At 43.7% G+C, this 16320-nt stretch overlaps 1 long non-coding RNA gene across 2 annotated transcripts in view; it reads left to right on the forward strand.

Annotated features, from left to right (window-relative positions):
* The first annotated feature begins 620 nt into the window (after positions 1 to 620).
* LOC132401165 (uncharacterized) overlaps positions 621 to 16320 on the forward strand; it is a 64847-nt gene continuing 49147 nt past the window's right edge. The window contains exons 1-2 of one of the 2 annotated variants that reach the window (XR_009514507.1): positions 621 to 778; positions 8382 to 8429. This is a non-coding gene — a long non-coding RNA (uncharacterized LOC132401165). The remainder of the gene's footprint in view (positions 779 to 8381; positions 8430 to 16320) is intronic. The other variant, XR_009514506.1, reaches the window with a different exon arrangement.

Raw genomic sequence — 16320 nt, forward strand, 5'->3', positions numbered from 1 at the left:
CTAACTGGTTGCATCACCATCTGGCATAGAGGGGCCAATGCACAGGATTGGAAAGAAGCTGGAGAAAGTTGTAAACTCAGCCAGCTTCATCATGAACACTAGCCTCCCAGTATAGAACACATCTTCATAAAGCCCCCATCATTAACGACCCCCATCAATAAAGACATGCTCTCTTCTCATTGTTCCCAGCAAGGAGGAGGAAGACACAGAGTCAATGTTTTAGGAACAGCTTCTTCCCTTCCACCATCAGATTTCTGAATGGCCAATGAACAGCTGACTCACCACTTACTTTTTCTTCATGTTCTCTTTTTGCACGACTTATTTAATTTATTTTTATGTACTTCTTATTGTAATTTACAACTTACAGTATGCCAACGATATTAAGCCTGATTCTAATCTCCAGCCTTGTGCTGCAGAGCTCTGAGAGAGCGCTGGTTATGATTTTCACCCCAATCAGTTAAGCAAAGACTTCTAATGGTTTGGCAAGTGTGTGGCAGCACTTGTTGCAATAATTTATACTCGGGCAATGACTGTGTGCTCTATAAGTGATTTACATCAGAGCAGAGGGGACCTCACTTGATGTGGTTTTAGTCAATTATTTACATGATTAAAAACTGCTCTGCACGTTCATCAAAGGAACAATATTCAAACAGATTTGTGAAGGAACTTTTTCTACTGTTAAGGAAAGACAAAACCAGAAAATGACTCAGCTGAACCATGAAGGCGAGGCTGCAGGAAGCCCCATTCGTCTCTCCACACTTCTGCTGTCATCCCTTTTGTAAGTAAAACATTATTCAAACCACAGGATCTAGACTCCCAGGTAACTGGAAACAGTTGGAGTTCTAGTTTGATATTAAACACGTTGCTAAAGTGTTTGCGATTTGCAAAGAAAGAAGCAATGTTTAATTTAGGTGAATTCTCAGCCGGGCACTTTTGTAAAAGAGTCCTCAAAGTTTTTGGAGTAAGTTTAAATTGTGAGATAAAAATTATTAGTTGAAAGACTAAGACCTGAACACAGTCTTAAGACTACTTCTAAGTCACTTTATGTACATACAATCAATCTATTTATATAAGTTAGCATGTATTTATCATGCTTTTTAAATTATTGTGTTCTTTATCTTATTGTGTTTTTTTGTGATGCAACAAATCCAGAGTAACAATTATTTCATTCTTCTTACACTTGTGCACTGAAAATGACATTAAACAATCTTGAATCTTGAATCTGGAAGTGAAGAATTTTATTAGAGTATGCAAGTCACACCTAACTCCTTGCTGAGCAAACTGACTACTCCATCAGCTGCATTTAGGCTTAGAGACTCCAGTGAGGCCACTAAAGAATAGAACGAGTTTTTCAAAAGGCAAGTGACCCTTGGCCCACAGTCATCACTTCAGCCATCAGGTCAACAGTTGGTTGACTGAACAGTGGCAATTGTCTTTATCCGTTTGTCATGATGCTCTAGAAACATTATACCAGGATAATTAAAGGCTCAATATGGGTCATTGTGGACAAATAAATCAAATTGATAGCTTGAGCACTGGGTGTGAATACCTTGATTTAGCAAAAACAACAAATACTTCAACATGCTTGTTCCAGGAGCCCTTAATGTTAACTTGCTTTCTTTACAGCACATCGAAAGGCATCAAGCGTGAAAGCTTTGTGGCGGATCAAAAGCTGAGCAAAGAAACATGAAGCTTAATTGTCGATCTTTATTTCAGAATAAAGGCACGCAGTGCCTCAGTGCAGTCTGTTCATGGGCTGTATAATGTTCAGCTTCTCACTACACCGGCAGTGTGTTTGTGTGTATCAGTGCATCTGTCCAATTTATTTTTATGAGCTGTATACATCTTCCCAGTATAAGATGGTGCTGGTGAAGCACAATGACTTCTTGTTGGTGGTATGCAAAACTACTAACTACTTTTTTAATCACACTTTTTCTGGTAAACGACCACCTCCCTCTCGGAGTTGAGCTTTTGAACTGGCCATACTACCTGGCATTTTTGCGGTGTGAACTGAAGGCTCGAGGTTTCAGGACAGTGGCAGCGTGACGTGCATGGGCCAAATGGAGGCAGAGGGGAATGTACTATTGTTTGGCCATTTCTGGAGTAGATTTGGAGGTGATTCATTGTGGCAGGGCCGAGGCGGTGGAGTCGGGGCAGGCCCGAGTCCTGAGGAAAGATCCAAGGTTTGATTGATTAAAGCGCCAGGCTGAACTGGAAAGGTCGGGTATGGGCTGAGTGAGATGGCAGTTCCTGGGCCCGAGGGAATCGCAAAGCAGCAAAACCTGGGTCTGAGAGTGAGGAACGCCCCGCAGTTTGGTCGACTTAAGCATCAGGCCAGACTGACCGGAGGGGAGGGATGGGCTGGTTCGCCTTGCTTCTCCACGAGGTACACTCACTTCTGTGCTGAACTGAGGCTGTGGCCTCTGACTGACAGGCTACTAGATCGGTGGCAGTGATGACCGGCTTCACTTTTGCAAACTTCATTTGCTTGCGTGCTTTTGGTTGTTTGCAAGATTTGGTTTTATTTCTGCACATTGGGTGTTTGATGGTCTTTTTAACAATGGGTTCTATTGGGTTTCTTTGTTTTGTGACTGCCTAGTCTCAAGGTTGTATATAGTATACATATTGCAATGATAAATGTACTTTGAACTTTGAACATAGGACATAGAACATGGTTTTCTGAACCAACATGTCGAGGAACCAATGAGAGAGCAGGCCATTCTAGATTGGGTATTGAGCAATGAGGAAGGGTTAGTTAGCAATCTTGTCGTGTGAGGCCCCTTGGGTAAGAGTGACCATAATATGGTGGAATTCTTCATTAAGATGGAGAGTGACATCGTTAATTCAGAAACAAAGGTTCTGAACTTAAAGAACCTTGAAGGTATGAGATGTGAATTAGCTAAGATAGACTGGCAAATGATACTTAAAGGGTTGACGGTGGATATGCAATGGCAAGCATTTAAAGATCGCATGGATGAACTACAACAATTGTTCATCTCAGTTTGGCAAAAGAATAAACCAGGGAAGGTAGTGCACCCGTGACTGACAAGGGAGATTAGGGATTGTATCAAGTCCAAAGAAGAAACATATAAATTAGCAAAAATAAAAAGCGGCACACCTGAGGACTGGGAGAAATTCAGAGACCAGCAGAGGAGGACAAAGGGCTTAATTAGGAAAGGGAAAAAAGATTATGAGAGAAAGCTGGCAGGGAACATAAAAACTGACTGTAAAAGCTTTTATAGATACGTGAAAAGAAAAAGATTGGTCAAGACAAATGTAGGTCCTTTACAGTCAGAAACAGGTGAATTGCTCATAGGGAACAAAGACATGGCAGACCAATTGAATATTTACTTTGGTTCTGTCTTCACTAAGGAGGACATAAATAATCTTCTGGAAATAGTAAGGGACCGAGGGTCTAGTGAGATGGAGGAACTGAGGGAAATACATGTTAGTACGGAAGTGGTGTTAGGTAAATTGAAGGGATTAAAGGCAGATAAATCCCCAGGGCCAGATGGTCTGCATCCCAGAGTGCTTAAGGAAGTAGCCCAAGAAATAGTGGATGCATTAGTGATAATTTTTCAAAACTCCTTAGATTCTGGATTAGTTCCTGAGGATTGGAGGGTGGCTAATGTAACCCCATGTTTTAAAAAAGGAGGGAGAGAGAAACCGGGGATTTATAGACCAGTTAGTCTGACATCGGTGGTGGGGAAAATGCCAGAGTTGGTTATCAAAGATGTGATAACAGCACATTTGGAAAGAGGTGAAATCATCGGACAAAGTCAGCATGGATTTGTGAAAGGAAAATCATGTCTGACGAATCTTATAGAATTTTTTGAAGATGTAACTAGTATAGTGGATAGGGGAGAGCCAATGGATGTGGTATATTTAAATTTTCAAAAGGCTTTTGACAAGGTCCCACACAGAAGATTAGTGTGCAAACTTAAAGCACACTGTATTGGGGGTATGGTATTGATGTGGATAGAGAATTGGTTGGCAGACAGGAAGCAAAGAGTGGGAGTAAACGGGACCTTTTCAGAATGGCAGGCAGTGACTAGTGGGGTACTGCAAGGCTCAGTGCTGGGACCCCAGTTGTTTCCAATATATATTAATGATTTAGACGAGAGAATTAAATGCAGCATCTCCAAGTTTGCGGATGACACGAAGCTGGGCGGCGGTGTTAGCTGTGAGGAGGATGCTAAGAGGATGCAGGGTGACTTGGATAGGTTAGGTGAGTGGGCAAATTCATGGCAGATGCAATTTAATGTGGATAAATGTGAGGTTATCCACTTTGGTTGCAGGAACAGGAAAACAGATTATTATCTGAACGGTGGCCAATTAGGAAAAGGGGAGATGCAACAAGACCTGGGTGTCATTGTACACCAGTCATTGAATGTGGGCATGCAGGTACAGCGGGCGGTGAAAAAGGCAATTGGTATGTTGGCATTCATAGCAAAAGTATTTGAGTACAGGAGCAGAGAGTTGTACTGCAGTTGCACAAGGCCTTGGTGAGACCGCACCTAGAATATTGTGTGCAGTTTTGGTCCCCTAATGTGAGGAAAGACATTCTTGCCATAGAGGGAGTACAGAGAAGGTTCACCAGATTGATTCCTGGTATGGCAGGACTTTCATATGAAGAAAGACTGGATCGTCTAAGCTTATACTCACTGGAATTTAAAAGATTGAGGGGGGATCTTACTGAAACGTATAAAATTCTAAAGGGATTGGACAGGCTAGATGCAGGAAGATTGTTTCTGATGTTGGGGGAGTCCAGAACGAGGGGTCACAGTTTAAGGATAAAGGGGAAGCCTTTTAGGACTGAGATGAGGAAAAACTTCTTCACACAGAGAGTGGTGAATCTGTGGAATTCTCTGTCACAGGAAACAGTTGAGGCCAGTTCATTGGCTATATTTAAGAGGAAGTTAGATATGGCCCTTGTGGCTAAAGGGATCAGGGAGTATGGAGAGAAAGCAGGTACAGGGTTCTGAGTTGGATGATCAGCCATGATCATACTGAATGGTGGTGCAGGCTCAAATGGCCTACTCCTGCACCTATTTTCTATATTTCTATGTTTCTATGACATAGAAGGATCCTACCCACCTTGTTGATGGATTGTTTGTCCCACTCCCATTAGGGAAGAAGCTACGTAGCATCTACACCAAGACCACCAGACTCAAAAACAGTTACTTTCTCCAAGCAGTAATGCTGATCAACACCTCCACCCATTAAGTCCACCACTACTTTATTATTTCCAATCAGTCACCATGTGTACAGCCGAGTGTCACTTTATGGACACACAATCAATCTATATATAAACTATCTTCTGTATTTATATTCATTGTGTCTTGTTTATTGTTGTGATCTTTATCTTATTGTGTTTTTATTTTGTGTTGCATCAGATCAGAATAATAATTATTTTGTTCTCTTTTACACTGTTTAATAGACTTCTCATTGACGTATGCAACTCACACCTAGAGTTGTATAGTCCTAGAGCATTACAAAACAGAACCAGGCCCTTTGGCCAGTCTAGTCCATGCCAAACTATTAATCTACCTAGTCCCATTGACCTACACCTGGACCATAACGCTCTATACCCCTCCCAAACATCTCTTAAATGTTGAAGTTGACCCTGCATTCGTCACCTGAGCTGGCAGCTGATTCCACACTCTGAGTGAAGAAGTTCCCTCTCGTGTTCCCCTTGAATGTCTCACTTTTCACCCTTAACCACAAGACCATAAGACATAGAAAGAGCCCCCTTGCTTAGACCTTCATACCCATTCCATCCACGTACTGTTCCAACCCTTTTAGTAACTCAGTCTACTTGTGTGGCAGCTCGATCCACACTCTCACCAACCCCTGAGTGAAGAAGTTTCCTCTCAGATTCCAGCTTTCACTCTAAACCCATGACTTCTAGTTCTAGTCTCACCCAACCTCAGTGGACAAAGCCTGCTTGCATTTACCCTATCTGTACCCCTCATCATTTCGTATGCCTCTATCAAATCTCCTCTCATTCTCCAATGCTCCAGGGAATAAAGTACTAACCTATTCAACCTCCCCCTATAACTCAGGTCTTCAAGTCCCAACAGCATCCTTGGAAACATTCTGTGTACTCTTCCACTCTTATTTTGCCAAGGGCTAACGCAAGAGGGCATAGTTTTAAGATGCTTGGAAGGAGGTACAGAGGAGAAATCAGGGGTAAGTTTTTACGCAGAGAGTGGTGAGTATGTGGAATGGGCTGCCAGCGACGGTGGTGGAGGTGGATATGATGGGGTCTTTTAAGAGACTCCTGGATAGGTACGTGGAGCTCAGAAAAATAGAGGGCTATGGGTAACCCTAGTAATTTCTAAAGTAAGTACATGCTTGGCACAGCATTGTAGGCTGAAGGGCCTGTATTGTGCTGTAGATTTTCTGTGTTTCTATGTTCCTTATTGATATCTCTCCTGTAGGCAGGTGACGAGAACTGCACACAATACTGCCCCTACCTCTCTCAGCCTGGAAGCCATACAAATTTGGAGAAGGACACCTGAATCCTCTTCCTGGGTGACATGCAAGCTGCGAAGCCTGCTTCTGTCCTGTGGCTCCGTGGCATGGCATCATTTCACACATGGATGAGGGAAGCTGGTCCCGCTTGCATGCTTCTGGCCTAGCAGAGGTCTGAAGAATAGAACTGCCAGATCAGATTGCTGAAATAAATTAGCGATCCTAATGATGGATAAACCTTTCTGACCTTGCTTTCATCAACCAACCTCTGATAAGTGTATCCATCCACTACAGCACAGGTAGAGGGGATCACTGCACAGACCCTGTGAAGACTCGAGCTCATCTTCCCACTGATAGCACCTTCCGTTGAATTTTGTGCCACTGCTCGAAAGCCCGATAAAACCCTGGTTTGACGACACTTGGAATATTGTGAGCAGTTCTGGCCACCTCATTATAGGAAGGACGTGGAGGCTTGTGAGACGGTTTACCAGGATGGTGCCTAGATTAGGGAGCAAGTCTTATGAGGCCAAGCTTTCTAATTAAGTTGAGTGACCTAGGGCTTTTGGAGTGAAGGAGGATGAGTGGTGATTTGATAGTGGTGGTGTTATGTTTTGTAACTCCAAAGCATAACATTAATATGAATCTTACTTGGTTTTTACTTTAAGTGAGGCGCTTGCATGACATGGCAGCGGAATAACGCATGCCATTTACATACTTTTACAGATAACCTGTAATGCGTTATGCCAACAGCAAAGAATGCTTAATCAAATAATATATTTACAATATTACTCAAATATTACTGAAATATTAAATACATAACAGGTGCAAAGATGATACGAGATACAAATAGAGTGCATAGCCAGAGACTTTTTTTCCTTGGAAGGCAATGGCTAATGCAAAGGTGTCAAAATTTAAGGTGATTGGAGGAAAGTACAGAGAGGTTGTGAAAGGTAGATATTTTACACAGAGTGGTGAGTGGTGGAGGCAAACACATTAGGACATTTAAGAGACTCTTAGATAGGCACATGGATGATTGAAAAATAGAGGGTTATGTAAAAGGGAGGGGTAGATTGATCTTCGAGTAGGTTAAAAGGTTGGTTGAAGGGCCTGTTCTATGTTCTATGGGTCTATGTAAACCTGCTGAAAACGTAATCATTGAAGCAAAGGTTGAGGACTCAGTTCTGATTTGACAGTTAAATGATTCTTTTCTTTAGTGAGGTGAGCTATGACTTTTTATCTGATGTTACTACTGTGAACAAATAGTTAACCTATCAATGAAGACAAGTTCCAGCTGAAGAGATGTAGGTCAGGATAGAGTCCCAGAGTCACACCGTATGGAAGTGGGTCCATGGACCCAAACTGTCCACGCTGACTGAGGTGACTATCTGGGCTGGTCTTACTTGCCCGTGTTTGGTCCACGTCCCTCTAAGTCTGTGCTATCTATGTACTTGTCCAAGTGTCTGTTAAATGTTGTTTTTGTACCTGCCCCAGCCACTTCCACCAGCAGCTCACATCAGCCTCTGTGTGAGGACGTTTCTCCTCACATCCCTTTCCAATCTTTTTCCTCTCATCTTCAGCCTGTGCCCTCTGGTTTTGAATCTGGTTTGTGTGCATCACGATCCACCTACAGAGTGTATATAAGTTCCGAAGTGCATTTGCAGAGGAGGAGAGTTTGACCAACGAGGTTCCAGTGTAACAGGATATAGAACGCAGTGAGTCACTAACGTTAATATGTAGCAGTTAAGTACATAACAAGGATTGTACTTTGGAATGTACCTCATTTATCCCTGATGATGACGGCCGACTTTGTCACTGAAACATTGGTGACAATTGATTTCTGTAACTGGCTGGAAGCCTGAGAAGAGTTTACTTGTCATCTAATGATGATCCTATTACATTTGCAGTATTGGGAATCCAGGTGGCCATGAAAAACACACACGAGAGATGGAGAGGTGAGGAACAAACATGCAGCTGTTTATTTTGCTTGTAAGCCCTCTACCCAGAATGCCCTCTGGCATTATGTTCACAGGAAGGCCAAAGTGTACACAAATACATAACAGATCATATTCTTGTGTTCAAACCCTCCAAACTCATTGAGAACTTCAGGATCAGACCTCCACTTTTTGAGATGAGGTTCACATGTCCTTTTCTCCTCCCTGGGTGTGCACCTGACAGACTTGGCTTCAAGGTGTACTGATGAACAGGGAGAACAGTGGTTCCAGCAGGTTTTAACTGTGAAACAGGCAACACCTTTCTCAGAAAGAGAGTTAGTCCAGGCAGGCTGCAAGAAGTCATCCAGGCCTGTGACTTTACCCAGAACGTCAAAGGCAAGTGGAACATGCAAAGGTCAGAGCTTATTGTCAACTCTGATTGGTTCGGAAACAGTTGGTTCTAAAACTACTGACTTCCAGCAAGTCAAACAACTGTTTAATAAAGCTTGCTGAAGTGAGAATGATGTGATGCTAGTAATCAGAGGGAGGCCCTCTGTCGGTCAGGGTCAACCGTGGATTTGTGTCCTATCTGTCGCTGGCAGTTGATACTATAAAATCATAAGACATAGGAGCAGAACGAGGCCATCCATCCATCGAGCCTGTTCCGCCATTTCATCATGGCTAATTCCAGATCCCATTCAACCCCATATACCTGTTCTCTCACCATATCCCTTGATGCCCCAACCAATCAGGAAGCTATCAACTTCTGCTTTGACCACCACAGTCTATGGCAGAGCATTCCACAGATTCACCACTCTTTGGCTAAAAAAATTCCTCCTTACTTCTGAGGGTTGCCCCTCAATTTTGAGGCTGTGCCCTCTATATCTGGATATCCCCACCAGAATGAACATCCTCTCCACTTCCACCTTATCTGGTCCTTTCAACGTTTGGTAGGTTTCAATGAGATCTCCACGCAATCTTCTAAACTCCAGTGAGTACAGGCCCAAAGCTGCCATTCACTCTTCATATACTAACCCCTTCACCCCTGGAATCATCCTCTCTGGACTCTCTCCAATGACAATACATCCTTTCTGGAATAGGTGGTCCAAAAACTGTTGACAATACTCCAAATGTGGCCTAACCAGAGTCTTATAAACTTCAACGTGATCTCCTTGTTTTTATATTCTACTCCCCTTGAAATCAACACCAAAGTTGCATTTGCCTTCTTTACCATAGACTCAATCTGCGAATTAACCTTCAGGGGGCCTTGCACGAGGACTTCTAGGTTCCTTTGCACCTCTGATGATTGAATTTTCTCCCCAAGGCAAGGCAGTACAATACGGAGAGTGAGTTGCTGACCGTGCTGCAGGCTCCCCCTCTCCGTGCAGCTGGTGAATCGAAAGGGAGCGGCAGAGACTGATACAGGCATTGTGGTAGCGTAGCGGGTAGGGTGATGTTGTTAATGCTTGGGGTGCTTGGAGTTCAGTTCCGACACTGTTTTGTAAGGAGTGTCAGTACATCCTCCCCATGGAATGTGAGGGTTTTCCCAAGGTGATCAGTTTCCTCCCAGAGTCCAGTGGTGAACTGGATAGGTTAATTGGTCATTGTAAATTGTCCTGTGGTTAGGCTAGAGTTAATCGGGGTTGTGGGGATGCTGGGGCAGAATGGGTCAAAGGGCCAGAAGTGCCAACTCTGCACTGTATCATAAAATAAATAAATATTCAATTAGTCTGCAATTATTAACAAGATTCTTGGCCCAGGAAGTTCTTCACTAACTTTTCTGACTCCTTTATATCAGCTGCTTCTGTGACCAAGCTCTGTCCCAGTATTGCTTTGTACGACTTTTCCAATGACGCTGCTGTTAAATACCTGCAGCTGCTTTACATATTAATATTGTGAAAGCCCATAACAATCAGATTCAAGTTTGCTGACGACACCACTGTCGTTGGCTGCGTCAGAGGTGGTGGTGAATCAGCGTATGGGAGGGAGATTGAAAATCTGGCTGAGTGGTGCCACAGCAACCTCTGACTCAGTGTCAGCAAGGCCGAAGAGCTGATTATTGATCAGGAGAAGGAAACCAGAGGTCCTTGTGCCAGTCCTCACTGGAGAATCAGGAGCAGAGAGGGTTAGCAATTTCAAATCCCCCAGTGTTATTTTTCAGAGAACTTGTCCTGGGCCCAGCACATAAGTGCAATTACAAAGAAAGCATGGCAGTGCCTCTACTTCCTTAGGAGTTTGTGGAGATTTGACATGATATCTAAACCTCTGGTGGGCTTCTATAGATGTGCATTGGAGAGTATATTGACTGGCTGCATCACAGCCTGGTATGGAAACTCCAATGCCCTTGAACAGAGAATCCTACGAAAAGTAGTGCATATAGCCCAGTCCATCATGGGTAAAACCCTACTCACCATCAAGCACGTCTGCATGAAGTGTTATCACAGGAAAGCAGCATCCATCATCAGGGACCCCCAGCATCCAGGCCCTGCTCTCTTCTTGTTGCTGCCATCAGGAAGAAGGTACAGGAACCTCAGGACTCTCCCTACCAGGCTCAGGAACAGTTACTACCTCACAACCACCTTGAACCAAAGGGGATAGCTGATATGGTCATTAGTCTATAGATTTATTGAGTATACCCACAAGAAAATGAATCTCAGGGTTGCATTTGGTGGCCCATATGTACTTTGATAATTAAATTTACTTCAAACTTTGAGCTTTCCCAGTGAAGGACCTACTGTAGTGTAGTTCAGTAGGGCTTCCCAGTGAAGGACCTCACACAGTGCTGTTGGGCGGAGCGTGCCCTGGAAGGACCTCACGCAGTGCTGTTGGGCGGAGCGTGCCCTGGAAGGACCTCACGCAGTGCTGTTGGGTGGAGCGTGCCCTGGAAGGACCTCACACAGTGCTGTTGGGCGGAGCGTGCCCTGGAAGGACCTCACGCAGTGCTGTTGAGCGAAGCGTGCCCTGGAAGGACCTCACACAGTGCTGTTGGGCGGAGCGTGCCCTGGAAGGACCTCACGCAGTGCTGTTGGGCGGAGCGTGCCCTGGAAGGACCTCACGCAGTGCAGGTGTGTAGTGAATTCCAGGATTGAGACTATTGTGCCTCAGAGAAGACAATTGTGGACATGGCGGTATTGGGTTTAAATTATGGACTCCATCAAGGGCAAAACCCTCTGCACCCTCAAGAACATCTTCAAGAGGGTGATGTCTCAAGAAGACGGTATCATTATGGACACTCACCCTCCAGGACATGTTCTCTTCTCGTGACAACCATCAGGAAGGAGGTACAGGAGCCATCTTCCTCATCAGTTATTCATAAAATTGTAAAAAGCAGGGGTACTACAACAGATCCTGGTGGAATACAATGGGTCACCAACCTGCAAGTAGAATATGGTCCATCCTCAACCACCTTTTGCCTTCTGTTGGCTGGCTAATTCTGTATCCACACGCACAGATTTCACTGGGTCCCATGCTCCCTGGCTTTCTGAATGGGCCTACCGTGTGAAATCTCATCAAACAGCCTAGTGAAGTCCATATACATCGCATCAACTGTACTATCTTCACCAACGTGCTTTGTCACATCCTCGAAGAGCTTAATCAGACTTGTGAGGCGTGACCTCATAAAGCCATGCTGATACCTCCTAATCAGGCTATGTTTCTCCAAATCCTCATACATTCTATCCTTAGGGATCTTCTCCCATGACTTGCCCACCACTGAAGTAAACCTTACCTGGTCTAAGATTCCCAGGGTTAATCCCTACTCCCGTCCTTAACAAAGGAATAGCATTTCAAAGTTCAACGTAAAGTTATTACAACAGAGTATAGACCATTTGCCAGCCTTTTAATCTACTCTGAGATCAATCTAACCCTTCCCTCCCACATCGCCCTCCATTTTTCTATCATCCATGTAACTATCTAAGAGTTAGTTAAATACCCCTAATCTATCTGCCTCTACCACCCCTCCTGGGGGGTGTTCCACACACCCACTGCAGTCTATGTAAAAAAACCTACCTCAAATATCTCCCTACAAGGAGCCTGTCCTTGTGCTCTACTGTTCTTTATTCTATGTCTATGTTCTGCTTGTAAACTATTTAAAGAATAATTTTAAAGTCTTGAATTTAAATATTAATAGTCATTCTTAAAAGACGATGGTCACCTATGTCATACAGCACAGCACATAATGATGATGAGTCATTCTAAAGATGTTATTACTCTGAAGAAGCGACTTGTTGTTAAAGTGACTATGTTCTTTAATATCAGGCATCTAAGACTGGAATAATACAATCTTCTGGAATAAACTCCAAAAGCCAAAACTTGAGGCTGAATGTATCCTTCTCTATCTCTCTCGTTCCACACACCCACCACTCTCTGTGTGAAAAACCTACCTCTGACATCCCTCCCCTTCATTGTTTTCCTCCAATCACCACATATCCCTTGTATTAGCCATTTCCGCTCTGGGAAGAAGTCGCTGTCTTTCCACTCGGTTTTATCATCCTGTACACCGCTATCAAGTCGCCTCTCATTCTCTTCCATTCCAAAAGGAAAAGCCCTACCTCACTCAGCCTATTCTCATCAGACAACAGCCTACGTGTCTCTCCCAGGAATCAATTCAATGTTTGCATTTTGTGCTCATGTCTATGATGTGTGATGATCCCTCCAAAAGCAGCCAAATTTCAATTTCTGCTTATGGCCTCTGCTTGCCATGAAAAGGACAGCATAAACTAGGGTGCTTGAAGATAGACTATAAGACATAGGAATAGAATTAGGCCATTCAGCCCATAGAGTCTGCTCCACCATTCCATCATGGCTGATTTATTATCCCTCTCAGCCCCTTTCCTCTGCCTTCTCTCTGTAACCTTTGATGCCTGGCTGCTAATCAAGAACCTATCAACTTCCACATGAAATATGGCCAATGACTTGGCCTCTGAGGCAATGAATTCTATAGATTCACCACTGTCTGGCTGAAGAAGATTTTCCTCACCTTGTTTCTAAAAGGATACCCCTCAATTCTGAGGCTGTACCCTCGGGTGCTAGTCTCCTCCACTATTTGAAACATTTTCTCCGGATCCAATTTAATACTCGATAGGTTTCAATGAGATCCCCCCTCATTCTATGAAACTCCAGCAAGTACAGGCCCAGAACCATCAAACACTCCTCATGTGTTAACCCTTTCTTCCCTGGTATCATTGTCGTGAACCTCCTCTGGAGCATCTCCAATAATGGGCCAACCTACTTCAATACTTCCACTTTGATGTGACCGGCTTTACACTGGCTTTAAACTTCCACTTCCTTTCTATCTGCTCCTTTAAGCTCTGGTATTTCTCCAGCTTCTCATATTCTTTCTTCCTGACGTTACTGTCGTTCAGGATTGCCACATCTATTTCTATTGCTTTCTTCTGATCCTTGTCCAATATTACTATGTCTGGCTGGTTGGCCAGTACCTGCTTATCAGCCTGTACTTGGAATTCCCACAGGATCTTAGCTCTGTCATTCTCCACTACTTTCTCGGGTGTTTCCCATTTGGACTTGGGAATGTCCAATTCATACTCAACGCAGATGTTACTGCACACAATTGCTGCAACTTGGTTGTGCCGTTCAGTGTAGCTGTCCCTGCCTGCATCTTGCACCCTGCTACTAGGTGCTGGATGGTTTCAGCGGATTCCTTGCACAGGCTTCATCTTGGGCCTTGTCTGGTGTGTTACACCTCAGCTTCTACTGCTCTTGTGCTCAGCACCCATTCTTGTGCGGCCATGAGCATTGCTCTTGTGCCGTCCCTCAGCCCTGCCATTTCCAGCCATTGATAGGACCTTCTTTTGTCAGCCACCTCTGATATCTGGCGATGGTGCATCCCGTGCAGTGCCTTGTCCTGCCATGGCCTCTGGTCCTCTGGCTCTGCTTCACCCACTTCCATTTCCATGTCCCCTGCCTGCTGTCTGAGGTATTCTCCCAGCAGAGGATATTTATGTATATTCTATATATATTTCTTTTTGTAATCTATTGGAATATTTTGGTATAATAATGGTGAGATACAACTTTAGATGCACTGGGACACATTATCAGTGGTATAACCTGGGGTCATCAGGCGTTTCCGGTCTTTCAAGATCAGACACTCTCGCCCAGGCGACCGACAGGTTTCATCGGGCCCTGGCCTGTGTCCCAGCTGCACTGGTCCATGGGTCACACCTCTTGATCCATGGCCATCTGGAGACTTGCTCAGCAGCCTCCTGAAGGCTCCTGTCTTTGCAGCCCCTTTTCGTGCCAAGGAGAGAGTTGGTTCCGCAGAGTGAGCAGTTATCAAAACCTCTACATCCCGTCTCTGTAGGATTACATCGTACCCCTAACCCGGTCTCTTGACTGCTCTACCAGCTCCTGGTATTTGGCTGCATACTTCTTATTGTAATTAGTATGTATTGCACTGTATTGCTGCCGCAAAACTGACAAATTTCATGACACGCGTTAGTGATGATAAACCTGACTCTGATTCAGCTTCTACCAGGACTGGTGATCCTTGTGTGGGCCACTGCTCTTCCCCATTGGCCTCTTTTTCATCTACTGAAATGTTTTTTTTTAAATTAATGAATTTGGCATATACTTATGAAGACTGAAAATTTTCAATTCTGCAAAAGAATTATTCAATATTTTACTATTTTTGGAATTCATGGGACGTTGATATGTATAAAGTTCTCCTTTGTAACTTCATCAATAACATAAATAAACTTATAAAACAGTATGGTCATTCCAAAGGGACAGCTTTGGAAAATGGTACCAATGTAGTACTGAGTTCAATTCAAGTAACCTGCCCAACTTTACAGAAGTGCTTTAGCTTTAACTTTGTGGTAATTTTCAAGTGGAAGAAGCAGGGTAATCCTCGACAAACCCACACAGCAGACCCCTCGTCCATCAGAATTCCTTTATATTCATCTACTCTGTGCATCCTTTGCTTTAAGGTTGACTGACCTGAGCATCAAAGGAATCATGTCTATTTATGAACATGCTATTCCACCTCCCTTTAAAGTGAGTGGAAGGAAGTATAAGAGGGATGCCAGAGGTTCGATTTTTACACAGCAGTGGATGTCTGAGAGCGGGGTGATGAGGAGGCTGATACAGTTGAGGCATTTAAGAGACTAGCAGATAGGCATATCAAAGTTCGCAAAGTACTACCCTGACATTCATTTTCCTGCAGGCATTCACAATAGAACAAAGGAATATAATAGAATTAATAAAACTACACTTGAACAAAGAATGATAAACAACCAATCTGCAAAAGAAGGCATATTGTGCTAAAAGCATTTATCTACATCAGAAGGTGGAAGAGGAATAACAGACATTGCAAATCTACACAGCAGTCAGGTAAAACTTCTAAGAATAAACTTTCATCAGCGAAAACTGGAAGCAGCACTCCATGCAAGCATACGCAATTCTGCTAAGAAGCATACATCACTGCACTTAAATGAGAGCACAACCCAAAAAAAATGAAGACATTATCACTCCAGAAGAGAAGGATAACCAGTGGAAGAGCATGACCCTCCATGGAAGACATCCCAATGATCGGAGCAGGCCGGATGTCAACAAGGAAGCATCGAACACCTGGCTCAGAGTTGGAGACCTCGTCCCAGGAAACAGAAGGGCTCCTTGTAGCATGCAGAATCGGGTGATTAACACAAAAAAATTACCAAAAATACATACCAACAACTTCAAGATGATAAATGTAGAAAATGCCAAGAAAAACCAGAAGCAATCCACCACATTGCAGGATCCTGTAGCAGTTTAACACAATCTGATTACTTACAGAGGCACAATCAATTGACAAACATCATTCACCAAAATCTTGCTTTAAAATACAAACTCTTAAAGACATCATATTTTACTAAAAGCACAAGCCTGATTGAGTTATAGAGCCAGAGTTCTGCAAGTT

Source organism: Hypanus sabinus, chromosome 10 (genome assembly GCF_030144855.1).
Source record: "Hypanus sabinus isolate sHypSab1 chromosome 10, sHypSab1.hap1, whole genome shotgun sequence".
NCBI lineage: Eukaryota > Metazoa > Chordata > Chondrichthyes > Myliobatiformes > Dasyatidae > Hypanus > Hypanus sabinus.